Source organism: Ctenopharyngodon idella, chromosome 10, assembly GCF_019924925.1.
Source record: "Ctenopharyngodon idella isolate HZGC_01 chromosome 10, HZGC01, whole genome shotgun sequence".
Taxonomy (NCBI): domain Eukaryota; kingdom Metazoa; phylum Chordata; class Actinopteri; order Cypriniformes; family Xenocyprididae; genus Ctenopharyngodon; species Ctenopharyngodon idella.
In genome coordinates, this window is record NC_067229.1 from 21,296,985 (window position 1) to 21,312,843 (window position 15,859).

Here is a 15,859-nt window from a genome sequence, read left to right on the forward strand (position 1 = left end):
ACATGTGATCGTAGGTGGCTGCAGCACCGAGGAGAGTCGGACAAATTTTCTAACCAGAATGCAATGCTTTTGTCAGGCGGAAGCCGATCTTTGTGGCGCCGCATGAAGTCGAACAAGCCTGTTGTCATTGGTTGTTTTAGCCTGTTCACGTCATGCCTGCCAAGCCTGAGTTTCTTCACATCATGCCTGCTAAGCCAGAGCCTGTGTGACACTGTCACATAAAATACATGTTTTACCGCTCTATTTATTACAATGATTTTATGTATAATAGAGTTTTAATTGGTTTACATGTTTTTTTAGTTCATTTTTCCTCTTATTGGATTTAATATGTGTATGTCTTTAAATGAATCTGGGTCTGCCTCTCATGTGACTGACCACATGACAGGAATCAGGAAGTAAGCCAGCATAAAAGAGGGAGCATGGTAAACAGTCTCTCACTAACAGACACTACTTACCTGGATTGTGGAGTTACTTACCTGTGGACTTACCTTTCCAGAAAGTACTGCAAACTTGGACATTTGTATATACACCGGTGGACATTTGTCACTTGCACATTGGGACTTATCAGCACACTAGGATTCTTGGACTGTTTTAGGGTATGGTGTTTTAGACTGTATGCTTTTAACAGACTAAGGTTTTTTTGGCTTTATTGTGTTGTTTTAAGTTCCTTGTGAATATTTTAAATACTTATTTATTTACCTTATTTCTGTTGTACGTCTCATCTTTTTAACACTCTTAACCTCTCATGCAGTATAATCTAACCCCATTTTAATTGATATAAATTCAACCTTCTGGGCTGAACATTACACCTGTTCACATCATGCCTGCCAAGCCTAAGCCTGTTCACGTCATGGCTGCCACACCAGAGCCTCTCCACGTCACGGCCACCACGCTAGAGCCTCTCCACATCATGGCCGCCACGCCAGAGCCTCTACACATCATGGTCGCCACGCCAGAGCCTCTCCATGTCATGCCCGCCATGCCAGAGCCTCCAGCCATCATTGCCGGTAAAATAAAAACAACATCCTTGTTTCAGTCCATTTCAATATAAAAGTCTTTGCAACTGACTCACTCATAAAGACTGTCTTTGTCGCCATCTAATTGCATATTAATGTAACTTTCACTGAAGTCGAAATCACTAACAGACTCTTTCTCAATACCAAAAAATACGGCATGTTATTTATATAAAATGTTATTTATTAAACAATAATATTTAAAATTAACAAGAATAGCCATTATAACAGTATAAGAAGTAAAAAAGGAAATAAACAGAAGCAAACAGTTCAGTCAAACATACAAAAACAGTACTCTAGTTAGTACCGGATTTAATTTTAATGTAAATATAATGTTATGAAACTTAATATAACCCTTAAGCCGAAACTATTAGCTCTGGAACAAGTAATAGATTAATAAGACCAAAGATTGCCTATTTGATATACCCAAAACGAATTATACCTCCTGTTTAAAACACTATCTACATAAGAGTCTGTGGCAAATTCCCGAAGGACTTGCCGAGATGAAGCTGTTGTCTGCGGGTACATGAGCGCTGATGGCCTGGAGCTCACATCTCCAAAAGCGTCTTAACAAATTTTCAAATAGGCGCTATATGTTTTACATATAAATCGTATATCCGAGGTCTAAATAAAACTCGCCTAAAAAAACCTCTTAAAACTACATTCTATAAAAAATCTATAAAAAAATATGGTGGGTTTGCTTGTCTGTCATGACACTTGCTGTGAGAATGCTGAAAGCGGAGTGATTCAAACGGGGAAATGGTTCCTGTGGCAATATGGTAGAATTTCACATGGCTGGAAAGACCAAGATTTAGATTCAAGAACCAGAACGAACTGTTGTATATAATATATTATAAGACTTATATATAATTAATACTGTGTATATATATATAACAAAACAATATATTTTTGTCTGATATAAAACTTTTACTTAAAATCTACCCTATCTATCGGAATGCGTTTAATATTATTACAAAAATATGAAAAATATGTGGTATTTTACTCAGCAAAAACATTCTCAAATTTAAAAGTTATATCTTCACCATGTGACACCATCCCACATACAGCATGCATGACATAAATGATTGTTAATGTTTAACAATAGGTTGCATTAATTTGTGTCACGTCACCACTCTTCCAGACATTACACTCATTCTGTCTTCTGTGGTTTTCAATTTTCCAGGTACTTCCATCTCAATGATCCCTAGCGCAGTGAACCGGAGCGAGCAGTGATTGAAGTAGTTGATCCAGATTGCTGCCAACAAGGTCAAAGTCAAATCCCAGGTACGGCCAACTGAAGATATATCAGTATTGTGCTCCTGAAAAATCTGCTAGAATCCAAGATCCCTGAAGGGAATTGTTTCTGCCATCAGTGCAGTCATTTGAACAGAATCTTTGAATAGTAGCATATGCTAAAGGACAAGTAACTGTGTAAGCAGCTGTAGGTCACAGTGTGGTTTAAGAATCAGTGAAAATGTACTGGCTGTCCGTTTTTGGAAACCCTTAACAATCCCATTGAATGGGGCCATGGAAACTTCATAACTGATTTACAGCATGCAGATTTATCAGATTCATTTGACATTGTTGGGATGTTGGCACACTAAAACTGCTGAAAGCCAGCACAAAAATAAAATTAAAAAACGAAAAACCTTACAGAAGTTTCAAAATATATTTTACTTTATGGTACTTTCTGAATACTTTGTAGTAATTTAGTGCAAAATTTATTATTAATGAAATATATTGTCTTGACAAAAACACTTTATGGTAATATCCATCTCCACAAGGCTGCATATTTTGTAAACACGATCCATGAGCCGTTTGCTTGATTGATGAAGTGCTGAAATGCACTAAGCGAGTGCTGAGATGAATGTAGGGCCTCTGTATGGTGCTTAAATGTTATGGAGATAGTGAATAATTTGTCTGTCTGGTTGTGGGCCATGCTTCTAAAAGAACACTACTTGTGCTCATCATATCATCATACATATCATATGTACTGTACATCACTCAGGCTTTAAATGTCCAGTCGTACCAGATGATGTTCAAATCTATCAGTCTGTAAACTCCTGTTTTCTCATCACCACTGAACTGATTGTACAGCTAATATTTCCTTTGGTCCAGTAGAGTATAGAACACAGACTGAACTGCTAATAATAATAATAATAATAATAATAATGAAATATATTGTCTTGACAAAAACACTTTATAGTAACATCTCCACAATTATATATATATATATATATAATAAACAATGGAGTGAGTAAGTAAGGGAGCAAGTGACTGAGTGAGAGAAAGAGTGTTTATAGTCTATCACACAGATGATAGGATTGTTCTCTGTTCTGATTCTAGAAGCTGGATTCTCCACACACACACACACACACACACACACACACACACACACACCACACACACCACACACACCACACCCCCTCTGCCAAGATGCAAGACAGATGAGCCGCCCAACGCAGGATAAAAGGTCAGGCCTGTGTCTTAACAGCTTCCCTGTTCTCTCCAAGACTGATGGACTGACTTCCATCCTCTCCTGCTGAAGAAAAAAAGAAGAAATAAACATCCAGGTTTTGTTTTATCTAGTAATGAGAATACTTTGCAATTCATTAACAAGGAAACGCTAAAGGGTGATATCCCATAATGCACACCTCTAGCAGTTACTTGCAACACTAAATACTACCAAATGTGCTCTCTGTTCTCCCTAAAGGGACTTGCAGTCTCCTCTTGTCTGTCTTTGATTAATAACGTACCGGTTTAAGCACATAATTTCCAGTGTGCAGAGATTATGGGTTGAGGCTCTGTTAAACAGCCGCTCGACTCACTCATTTATGGTCTAGGATCCCATTACACGAGCATTACGGAACACCAGAATAGAAGTAGCGATAATGGACAGTTTTATTCCTCTAAATCAAGAGGTCCTGCGTGGCAGTGCTCGACTCCTCCCTTCTGAGCTGCTCTGGCGTTCTGCGCCGGCTCGCAGAAAGGGCCCCATCAGTCAACTGGCGCTCTGTTGGGTCGGCCCTGTTTATAAATCAACATTACACACCAAAACACACTTCTGGGTTATAATGTGTGCTGTGTAGAGAACCTCAGAGTGAAGGTCAAGCCAGGCTGCCGTAAATGGCTTGTCATCACTGAAAACAAAACTGTATTACATGCTCAGACCAAAAATGGCCTAACTTCACAATAAAGGTTACATGAAATGTAATATTTGTATTTTCATTTTTATTTGTTTGTTTGTCAAATCTGGCCAGGATCTTTCCCTCATATTTTAAAGGATAAGGGGACCACCAGAAGAGACCACCAGGGCAACGCAGATGGTGGGAGGAGCCAGATGGGAACCCAGAGTACGGCCAAGACAAAGGCCCACAGCGGAACTGATGGTGGAAAGAGCCAGGGTCAGCAGTCCCACCACCAGCGGTGGAGCCGGGAAATCTGGAGACCCAGGCATAACAGAAGAGACAACAAGACCGGATGACACAGATAGTCCTGGAGACCAAGGAGAAACCGCAGTGTTGAGCAGCCGAGGTGGAGCCAGGGTGCCGGAGGAATGAGGTGGAGCTGGTGGGACTGAGGACCAAGGCGGACCCGGAGGGAAGGAGGAGCCCAACAGAGCCGAAGAGGAGGAGTGACGAAGCACAGCTGAAGGCCCGGAAGTCTGTGATGCAGGCAGAGTGACATCTGGCAAAGGTGGAGTCAAAGGGATGAGGGAGTATTGTGGAGCCATGAGGACAATGGTCCTAAGTGGAGCCGAGGGGGAGAGGAGCCAAGGTGGAGCCGACTGGTCAATTGGCTGAGGTGGAGATACAAGCTGGGAGGCCCGAGGCGAAGCCAGGGGATCCACTTTCCAAGGCTAAACTGGAGACCAGAAGACCTGATGTGGATCCAAATTGCATGGCAGAACTAATAGAGGAGCCAAGGGAATGAAGGGAGCCAGTGGAGGCAGGGCCGAAGGACTGGCTGGCAGGTAGAGAAGGCGGGAGAGGGAGGCGAGGTGCTGGGTGACGAAACAGGCTTGGTGCCAGCCGAAAGAGCAGGGCAGAACCAGTAGCGACGAAGAATACTCAGAGCTGACTGGAACCAGCGGAGGATAATCATCATCCAGCTCTACTAAAACTCCCACAGGGACAAATGTAGAAGCCTCACACACCTGGTCAGACTGGGCGGCGGGCTGTGACTCTGGAGCAGACGAAGCTGCAGGCTCTGGCTCCGTTGTGGGCATAGACTCTGACTCAGGGTCCATGGCAGGCATTAGCTCTGGCTCCGGGTCTGCAGTGGGCTCAGGCTACTTTTCTGCGGTGGGCTCTGGTTAATGGCATTAACAGGGGGTAACTGGCTGTGAGTAATGGCATTAACACTGCAGACACTGGTGATGGCCTTTCTCCAGGTTCTTCTGCTCTGCTGTTAGGCAAGTCCAGCAGGCAAGAATAGTTCACTCCAACTCAGTATAATGATATTAATTTCTCACTGTTAAAATGTGTGCTGGGTGAGCTGGCAAAAGCATGTTGTATATAGAGAATCGTAGCAGATCAAAGAGCAGTGTAACTTTATTAAACAAAACAAAAGCAAGAACTCCAAAGAGAATATACAACTAAAAAAAAAAAAAAAAAAAAAAAATGTGCTATGCATGCACAAACAACACCAGACAAAGAACAGAGAAAACTGAAGGTCTTAAATACACAAGATAATGAACACAATACTAAACAGGTGAGCTCTAATCAATAATGTAATGAATTACCATGCACCAAGGGCAAGCTGGAACACAGGAACAAAGGAAACAAGAACAAAGAGAAGTAAACTAAAAAATCATTGAAAATGAAACCAAAACACAGACAAAATGTGACATATTATATTATATTATTTTTTGAAAATTTTCATCTCTCTTAAAATCTCTAGTAGGTGATCTGAATTTAAATGGCACATTGTTTTCAGGTCAGTGAGCTTGCAATGCCTTTAAAAAGCTATCTGATTAAGCACCAGTCATGCAGGTATTAAGTCAGAGCACTGACATCAACAAAATGAAAATATATTTCCATGAAAATAGATTGCCTAGTGTTTAGATGACACCATTAAATGAGAATCTTTTTTTTTTTTTTTCTCTCTCCACAGAGTTACTATCTTGAAACTTAAGGAAAAGTCTTACTTTTTTAAGCTCATAGAAAAGCCTACATTTTAATACACTCTTTTATCAGTAAAGAGGGCTGCCTTTCAAAGGTATAAATTAGCACAGCTTCCTTCTTCCATCGATAATCTTTACCATAAAATGAAGTCAGGCCTGAAAGCTCTAAAATGTGCTTTAAAGTTTCATCCAATTACTCGCTTCAGAGCCTCATAGTTTCATTTTCCATTAATGATGAATTCTGAAGTGTATGAGATCTAATCTGAAACTTCGGCCTGATATACTGCGGGTGGATCGGAAGTCGTTCTGTGGGCGAGCGCTTCTTTGCGTTTTGCATGTGGTGTAGTGGAGTGTTGATGTAGGGGACGGAAATATACGGCAGACTTAACCCTGTTTTTTGCAGTCACCTCACGGGCACTCTTTCTGCACTTACTCAAGCGTAGCCTCTAAGAACTTACAGCTGCCTGTTCCCCGTTTTGAGTGCCGCCCTTCCCTATTGGCCGGCGGGCCTGTGGTTCTGACTGCGGCCCCACTGTTAAAAGCATCTAAGGGCTGCAGTGGGCCCACATCACATTCCAAGTCCCCTTGTAAAACATGTGGAGGACTGGGCTCTACAGCAGGACCCCTTCCACATCCTGGACTTTTATTAGCATTGAGAGCACACATGGACATGCACACACTCAAACACACCTACTGCTTGTTATTTAGCCAGGAAACTTAGAAGACAGCAAAACATGTCAGAATATATAACACCTCCTTCTATGTGGTAGTTCATTTTGATCATTTTGCATAAAAACTGTGTAGGAGAAGCTAGCTTGTCAAGCTACAATTTACTCATAATTTAAAGAAGTTAAACTAGAGTGAAGGTTCAAGAAGTGTGTTTAAGTGTATTGCACTTGCAGTGCAAATTTAAAATTATATTTAAAAAATGTATGAAGAGTTTGGTTTCAAAACGCTATAAATCCATTTTGATTAATTTGAGTAAAAATGTGTTTTCTTTACCAAGAAAGAAGCAAGATGAAAACCACTCTTTTCTGTTTCAAACTTTCACATAGCATCTATTGGTTATAAAAACATTAAAAATTCAAATCTAGATTTTGATTTTCAAAGGTTTATTATAAAAAACAGATTTTTTTTTTTTTTTTTTTTTCCCAAAATGCAATAAATCCATCAATATAAAAGTTATTTTTCATATTGAAAATACACAACAAAGTAAGTTGATTCACATATAAGACAGCCTCTGAACTTTGTCAATACTAATCATATATAGGCATTTGACTAAAAATACATTCAGTTGTCACTCCCAAAATGAATTCAACGAGTAATCTTGTTAATGTTATAAATTAATTATATCTCTGTTTGTTATTACTGATTAAAGAGTATCTGGCACCACCGCACAGTTAAAATAAACACATTTGCCGAGTACACTGGTATTAAAAACGGCTTTTAAAAACTGTTCCTGATTTAGTTTTGGAGACCATGACAGAAGTTTGATGCTGTCGTGGAACAAGCAACAGCCAGCATTTTTCCTCCTCCCGACTCGAGTGCCTCATCTTCTTAATCTCCTCACGTAAATGATTACATTGTGTAAAAAAAAAAATAAATAAATAAAAATAAAAAGTAAAATATCTAGCTTCCGCCAGACCGCCTTCCGTATTCTACTTGAACTACTATTCTACTCTTGCAGTTCAAAACGCTTACGCTATGTCCTATGCCTTCCCTATTCAACTTACGGAAAAAGCTTAACTGACGTGACGCCAAGACAAAATTGACTATTGGTTAACATCAACACTAACAATAACAAATAGCCTGCATGACCTAGGTGACATCAGATTAAATGTTTTTTTGTTTTTTTTTGAATAATGTGCACTGAGGAATTGTAAGACCAGGAAGTTATTTTAATTAATTAAAATAAATAAAGCCCATTTTAATTTTATGATGACTTAACAAGTGTTATACTGTGCTTTTTGAGTAAGTGTTAATAGGCTTTTCGTGTAAGTACATAATGACAGAAGCTCTTTAAAAGCAGCTTCATTAGAACGAGAAATTAAATAGAACAGATCAATACCACTGGGAGCCAAATAGACGTAAATGGATCCTAAACATGTTACGGTTTAGATGTGGGCCATCCATTTAACAGCCCTGTGAGATCTAAAATGCTTACTTGAGGTGAAGGCCTGCCATTATACAAAGGACACTGAGCACAGTTTGCAGTGCATGAAAACCCAAAAGATGGTAGGGCCGAACCGTTTAATTATCTCTGAGATCCTCATCAAATATGGATAAGGAGCTGTAGACTAATGTGTTCATTACAAAGAAACTGCTAAGCATGGTTCTGGAGTTCTCAGACTCTAGTAATGCCATAGACACCCACCCGCACCATCTCCCAAACCCCCATCAATCTCATCCCAACCCTGACAGGAAATCAATCTCCAGCAGTTCCTAATAAAGCTGTGAGCTTGCTCCACCTCTCCATGTCCACTCCGTCACTGGCAGAACATGTTCTCTCTTCTTATCCATCTGATTTAGAATAGAAGCTGAATTTGTTTCTGCAATTTCCACAGAACATTATTACTGGGACAACATTGCTGAAATAATGTTAGGTTTAAGTGAACAAAGTCAAAATGGATTCACTTTATTTTGAGAAAACAATTTTTCTACTCTTATGAAATTACTGTAACTGAATTTGATTGTTGCATATTATTCCACGAAAAAAAAAAAAAAAAAAAAAAAAAAAAAGAGGTTGTTCCACCTCTAAAACAATCATGTCCTCTTATTTTTTCAGCCCTTCACACCAACACCTGTCGAACTGAGACATTGTTTGTGCTAGAACGAAGTATACTCTGGGCTATAGTCCGTCTGACATGTTTTCAGCTTTTTTTTTTTTTTTTTTTTAAGCAGGCTCCTATGTTTAGGTTCGAAAGTATTTGATGAACGTATACTAGGTGCGGAGAGCATTTGCTCAATATCATTGTCATTTTTGAATGTGGCGTTTAGTGGCTTTTGGTGCTTGTACATCAATGTTATCTATCTATCTATCTATCCATCCATCCATCTGTTACTAAAACGAGAAGTATTGCATTGGACCATTTTAACACTTTCCCTGCCACTGACGGAATTTTCCGTAATTTATGAGACAGCTTTCCGTGTTTTCACTGTTATATGGTAGGGGGCGTTATTACGCATCTTCTGAAAGAGTACAGAATCTTCGGATTAAAACAAAAAAAACAAGCGATAAAAGCATTGCTTATGCACATTGTAGCTTTTTGTTTGAGATGTTGTTTTTATAATGAAACCCACTTTCAAGTGTTGATTTAAAAAAAAAAAAAAAAAAAGAATGCAGGAGGCTAGAATAAAACATTTTTGTTGTTTTGTTGTTGAAAGTCTCTGTTCTTTCTTTTGATATATTGCATGCAGATATTCATACAACAAAGTATTCTGGAGGCCATGAGATTTTTGTGAAAATTATAAAAAAAAAAAAACGCTGGTGGTGACTGGCAACTTAAAAAAAAAAAAAAAAAAATGCTGGCAGGGAAAGTTTTAAATGGTTTTAGGGGTTCTAGTTGAACATTTCTAAACTCAGGACGTTTACCTGATCCAAAATTGGAGTATTAAATGGAATATTAAAAATTCGGAATATTTTGCTTTTTATTTGAACCTAGTGGAGAGGTCTTGCACATCATCTGTTATTTCAAAATGATTATTTGTTCTTCATATTGGATTTCCGTAAATGGCCAGTAATCATTTAGCTGCTTCAATGGCCCCACGCCTCTTTTCAATTGGCTCTTGTTTGTGCAAGCTGGAATTAAAATAATTGTGCTGTGACAGCAATTCATTTGAGGGTAAGCCTTATTAACTTCTCTTTCGAGGTCGGAGATGAGTGCTGGACAACCCATTTCTGGCATCGTCAGGTAGGGCCTTAAGCAAAGCCAAGCACTGCCAACTTTACAACCCCAGAACTTCAGAGGGCTAAAGGAATTGATGACTCACTACTGCTCCTGTTGAAAATCCGCTCAGAAAATCCAACTAATCCACAATCCCTGAGCCAAAGGGTATACACTACCCCACAACCTCTGCCTACCGCCACAATACTGCAATCCTAGATTATCTAGTTTATCTTGCCAGGCAGCTTTGACTGTACAGTGCAAGTTAGTAGATTACTCTACTTCACAGGTGTGGGTGCTAACTTAATGGGTGAGATTTACTAGCATGATAGCTAGTCATAGAAGACACATGGACTAATAACTAAACCCAATTATATTATATATAAAATTTGTACTTAAGTGGGTCAAAAAAGCAGTCCTAAATTCAACTTATTACATTTCATATAAATATATTGTAATTCTAAAAACAAAAACATACAATGTCTGAAAACATCATATTCAGTTCACATTTAAAAATATTCCTTATATTAAAGTCCCCCTGTAGTCAATAATTGTATCCCTTAAAACTCATCTTTGATCACCAAAATGACATATTTAAATGTTTTTTCCTTCATGCCTTAAAATAGCTTGAATGTAACTCTACACTCTTGCTTAATTTAGTATATGTCTATCAATATGCTAAAACACCACATAGACATTAAAAACTTGATTTTTTACCACAGGGGGACTTTAATTCTGTAATAAGTACTCTTTGTTAAAATGTCTTTTTTATATATCTACCATAAAATATGGATTAAGTGTACTGCTGAATGCATTGATGATCATTCGTGGTAAACTTTTTGTGTACCTTAATGCAGTTTCTATTCTATTTCTATTTGTATGTCATATATTTAAAAAAAAAAAAAAGTAATTTGTAACGATGAAGTTTCAATGTGTAAAAGCTTTTAATTTGACATTATTATGAAGTGCACTTTTAATAGTGTACCTAAGTGTAAGAAACAGTGCTCTCTTTCAGTAATATACTATCTGCAATAAAAAAAAAAAAAAAAAAAAAAAAAAAAAAAAATAATAATAATAATAATAAAAAAATACTATTTAGGATTTGAAGTACAAGTGTACATTCAGTACAATTAAACACTTTTTCACAAGGGAATACTGCTCAGATTGTTCAATTATATAATGCAATATATGCATGTTTTAAAATTTGCCCTCTTTAAAAGGTGCAGTAAGTAGATTTTGAACAACGCTGTTGGATATTGTTGATATTTGAAATCAACCCAAACAAACCCACCCATCTCTTCATTGCTCCACCTCCAAAACTCACACTCAAATACTAACCACCCTGCTCTGAGTTGGTCTCGAACCCTGGCCCGATTGCTGCTGGCATCCAAGGCGAATGCACTATTAATGACGCTAAACACCACATTCTCTAGCTGTTGTCAGTGTGCAGTGGATTAACAGCAAAACTCTCACTATCTGGCCACTCTTACACACGCAATGCAAGTGGATGTCTGTTTATCACAGCTGACACGCAACAAAATGCTTCACAAAAAATAAAGCGCAGTTGATGAACGAACAACAAGGCAGCACAACAAAATGAACGTACAGTACACAAGAGTAAATACAAAGTGTTCGTTGTTAGTTGCAAACAGCACAGCAGCTCCAGACAATCAAAACCGTATTACTCACATGAAAAGCGGGATCAAAGCAGCCTCCGTGTCTGTTTTCAGGCCTTCCCACTTATCTCTCCCTGTTGAAAAAAACAGCATATGCTGGTAAGGAAGTTTTTGAAGCTGGTATGCTGGTTTGAGCTGGTTTATGCAAGGACCAGCATGGACCAAACCAGCATGCCAGCTTCAAAACCTACCTTAACCTGCGACCTTAGCCGCTTTTCCACCATTGGGCCAAATAGTTCTTAGAATGGTAAGGAACGGTTCAAGTTGCGTTTCCACTGGAGCCTGGTACGGCACAGCGCAGTTACAAACCGTTTTCGGCCCGGCTGTCTAACCTTGCTGAATCCTGCCAGTAGAATCCGTGAAGTGACGTCGCCACACAGAATTGGTCACTTGTCTGTTGCCTAGTTACCAGTTTCTCCGTAGCTGGCTAAGCACTCTATTTCAGTGATGTAAACACAAATTAATAATACAATGAAAAGAAATATCTAATCCTCTTCCATAACACAGCCGTTATTACATCTTATATCATCAGTAAACCGTTGTGTTACCAAGGCAACAACTGACGCTTTTATATTACATTCCAAAGAGCGGCCGTTACAGTGCCCTACAGCCCTACAGTGGAAAATGAAACCGTAACCGTACCAGCTGGCCCGGATCGGCAAGGAATGGAACGGTTACGCAATGAGAATCGTTCGGCCCGATGGTGGAAAAGCAGCTCTTGCTACTGAGAAATGTAGTTCTGTCATGACAACTCTGAGTGTTTGGCATGGTAATGGATATGACAATGTTCATATGTTTGGTCTTGGCGGAATAGATCTGCTACGCTGCTGCTCTTGGTTATTGCTGCTGCAGAGCAAGTACGGGACTTGCTACTGCCAATACATACACAACACGCTGTTGTGAGCAAGTAAGACATGCTGCTGCTCTACAATATACCATACATGAATTACCTGTTGCATTACCCGATCTATGCAGGTGGACCTGGGGAAGGTGGAGAACCAATCAGCTGTGCTGAGAATTATGTGACTGCAAGCAGATTGAGTTAAGGACCTGTCAGCCTGCACTATCTAGAGTTCCATGACAGAACTTTGTATTTAAACTGATAGCTTTGCTACTTTTAGTGATGATACTGTCATCACTGAGTGCTGTATTGAATCTTTAGGGACAAATAGTGCTTCATGGGATGCAATGGAATCTGATTTTGGAGAACAATGTGTTGCTATTTAAACATGGTAAAACATTAAACAGAGCTAAGAGAACTAGAATGTTGTTGGTTGCTGATGATATTATCCAAAGTATTATTTTTTTCAACTTGAAGTTCCCTAAGGGGGCCCACAACACTTTTACTTTTAAGTTAACATACAAGTTGAGGGGTATATGTAGAACTTTCTGAATGGCAGGTTTTGATTTATTACTTGTAAACATGAGTCTGATACTGGTATATTCTAAATAATGCTGAATGTTGTTTGGAAAATGCGCATTGTACCAGTACCATTGTGATTGGCTGTACCATCATGCTTGCACATGATATGTTAACAGTGAAAAAGCATCTGTTAGGACCATAAACCAATAGAATCTTGCCAGAATCTTTGATGCTATTCCAGGTCAATACGCTATGCCACTGTAAATCAGTGAACTATCTGAAATTAATGGGATGTCCCTGTAATTGCCCATTAATCTTGTTAAAGGTAAATTTCCTTCTCTCATCTTGGTCAGCTAATGACATCAAATTGAATTCGTTCTGCTCTTGCCCACTGATGTATGGCTTTGTGTTTGGATTGAAGCTGTAACATTGTTAGCCAGTGACCTTCACATGAGGCAGTGGAACTGGGAGCACGGAACTTCCTCTTTGAACAAAATTAGATATGATGCATCAAAGCGCAAGCCTTTGTCTTAGATCATTTTTGGAAATTTTCCACCAGATTTCAACGTTTTATGAAGAAAATATAAGTGGTGTTGCCAGTGCAAACAAAGCAAGGGTGTTGTGGATGGTTGGTAGGGTGTTGCTATGCAGATACTAATGGTTCTGAGTGGATTTTAACGTATTGCTTTGCAGTTTCTTGGTGGTTTCTTACTGGCCCAATTCAAAAGAGCTTCCCCTTTAAAAATTATGTGTGCTTAACTGTATTGAATGTGCACTTGTAGAGTTCATCAAATCTTAAAGGGGTGGTTCATTGCGATTTCACTTTTTTAACTTTAGTTAGTGTGTAATGTTGCTGCTTGAGCATAAACAGTATCTGGAAAGTTTCAGCACTGAAAGTTCAATGCAAACGAAGATATTGTCTTTTAAAGAACTCTCTGTTTAAGGACTACAACAGGGTTGGTGACATCACTAACCCTAAAATTTACATAAACCCTGCCCCCGGGAACACGCAACAAAGGGGTGAGGCCATGTTACTGCATTACAGTACATAACACAAATGCAATAGCATGTCATAAAAGCAAGATGACAAAATGACAAGTTATAACCGTAATTAAACTAAACTATACCTGTTCTGTCTTCATGCAGCATATATTCTCTAGCTTTGTAAACAGTTCACACACGTGCGATTTATAGATTTTCATGACAGAATATGCTAATCAATGACTTCAAGACAGTTAACTCCACATGAACGTCATAAATGAATCAACTAACCGTTCAGAAGCGGCCTGTTGCATTCAAAATGTTGTCACTTCTTTTTGAGCGTCTCCATCATTGTCCAACTCCGTTTTAAACATAGAAGGCTGAACAGTTTCTGACATTTTCAGTGAGTCTGCGTCTGCGTGAGGTAATGTGAGGCGCTGCTAAGTGCTAACACGAGCTCCTGAAACTCCGCCCCCTATTGAGAGCAGCAGCTCATTTACATTTAAAGGGACACACAAAAACGGAGCGTTTTTGCTCACCCTCAAAAAGTGACAAATCTAACATGCTATAAAAAAATGATCTGTAGGGTATTTTGAGCTAAAACTTCACATACACATTCTGGGGACATAAGAGACTTATTTTACATCTTGTAAAAGTGACATTATACCACCCCTTTAAAAGTTTATTTAAAAAAAAAAAAAACTGTACTTGTAGATAATATCAATGAAATAAAAGGCCACTTAAGTGTACTTAAAGAAAGTAGGCCTACACTTTCAAGTTTATTAACACACTTAAGTAAACACTTTGTAATGTAAATTTAAGTTTTACTTTAAAGTTCATTTTACATCATGTTTTTTAAAGATCTTTTGTCTTGCTTTAAAGAAATACACTTATTTTGAAGTAAAATACTTGATTATAATTTGAACTGTATTGTGTTATTTGATTACATTACATTTGATTAACTAAATTGCAACTACAAAAATATTTATATACATGATGTTGTTGTTGTTGTTGTTGTGTTTTTTTTTTTTTTTTGCTATGCTAAAGTGTACTTTTTTTCGGCCATTTTATCGCCTGTCAAATTAAATTGTAAGTGTGATTGCTTAGAAAAGTAATAGCCCACCTCTCTTCAACAAGCCACAAGGACACAAAATAAATCCCTTCATGTAGTCAATTATAACTAATTGCTGTCGTCAATGTGATTACATGAGCAATGAAAAGGCTTTCAAAGAAAAGTGGTTTAGTGTTACCACAAACAGTCATTCCATTTACGTCTTTGTACAAACCAAAACAGATTTAAACGTTTGAGTACACTAGTTATGGTCACCGCTTGAGCATTTTCCATATTTTCCAGGCCATTTTTGGTTGAATGTCTTCATGTGCGAGTCTGTCAGCTCGTGGAAGCGTGTGTGTGATTGTCTCCACACCACTTGCATAAAAACGGCTTCGTTCCAAATGGAATGAACTGGCAATTTGCCTTGTGCTAGAAAAAGGGAGTTGAGTATTCGCTTTTACAGTCATTTTGTAAGTTTTTTTTTTTTTTTTTTGATTAAAGAAATCTGTGGCATGGGAAAAATAAAAAAGAAATCATTGGAAGTGCTTCGCTTATGCTTACAGTATGAATCAAACAACCTGAAGTATGAAACAAAGCAGAGACCAAAAGGGCAGGAGGTCTTAAAGCTGAGCTTTTGGAATGAGACTTGTACAGAGAAATTATACTGAAGTTGATTTATGGGTATTACATCAACATTTTCACAATTAAAAGACAAAATCAAGCCAAAAACATACTTGGCTGAAAGTATAGATGCATTACCACA

The 15,859-nt window shown here is 38.4% G+C and overlaps 1 long non-coding RNA gene across 1 annotated transcript; it reads right to left on the bottom strand.

Annotated features, from left to right (window-relative positions):
- Positions 1-1,241: 1,241 nt before the first annotated feature.
- Positions 1,242-14,502, bottom strand: LOC127520533 (uncharacterized). Its single transcript, XR_007932148.1, has 3 exons — positions 14,334-14,502; positions 11,712-11,772; positions 1,242-3,552 (listed from the first exon to the last, which is right to left on the bottom strand). It is a non-coding gene; the product is annotated as an uncharacterized LOC127520533 (long non-coding RNA).
- Positions 14,503-15,859: the final 1,357 nt, after the last annotated feature.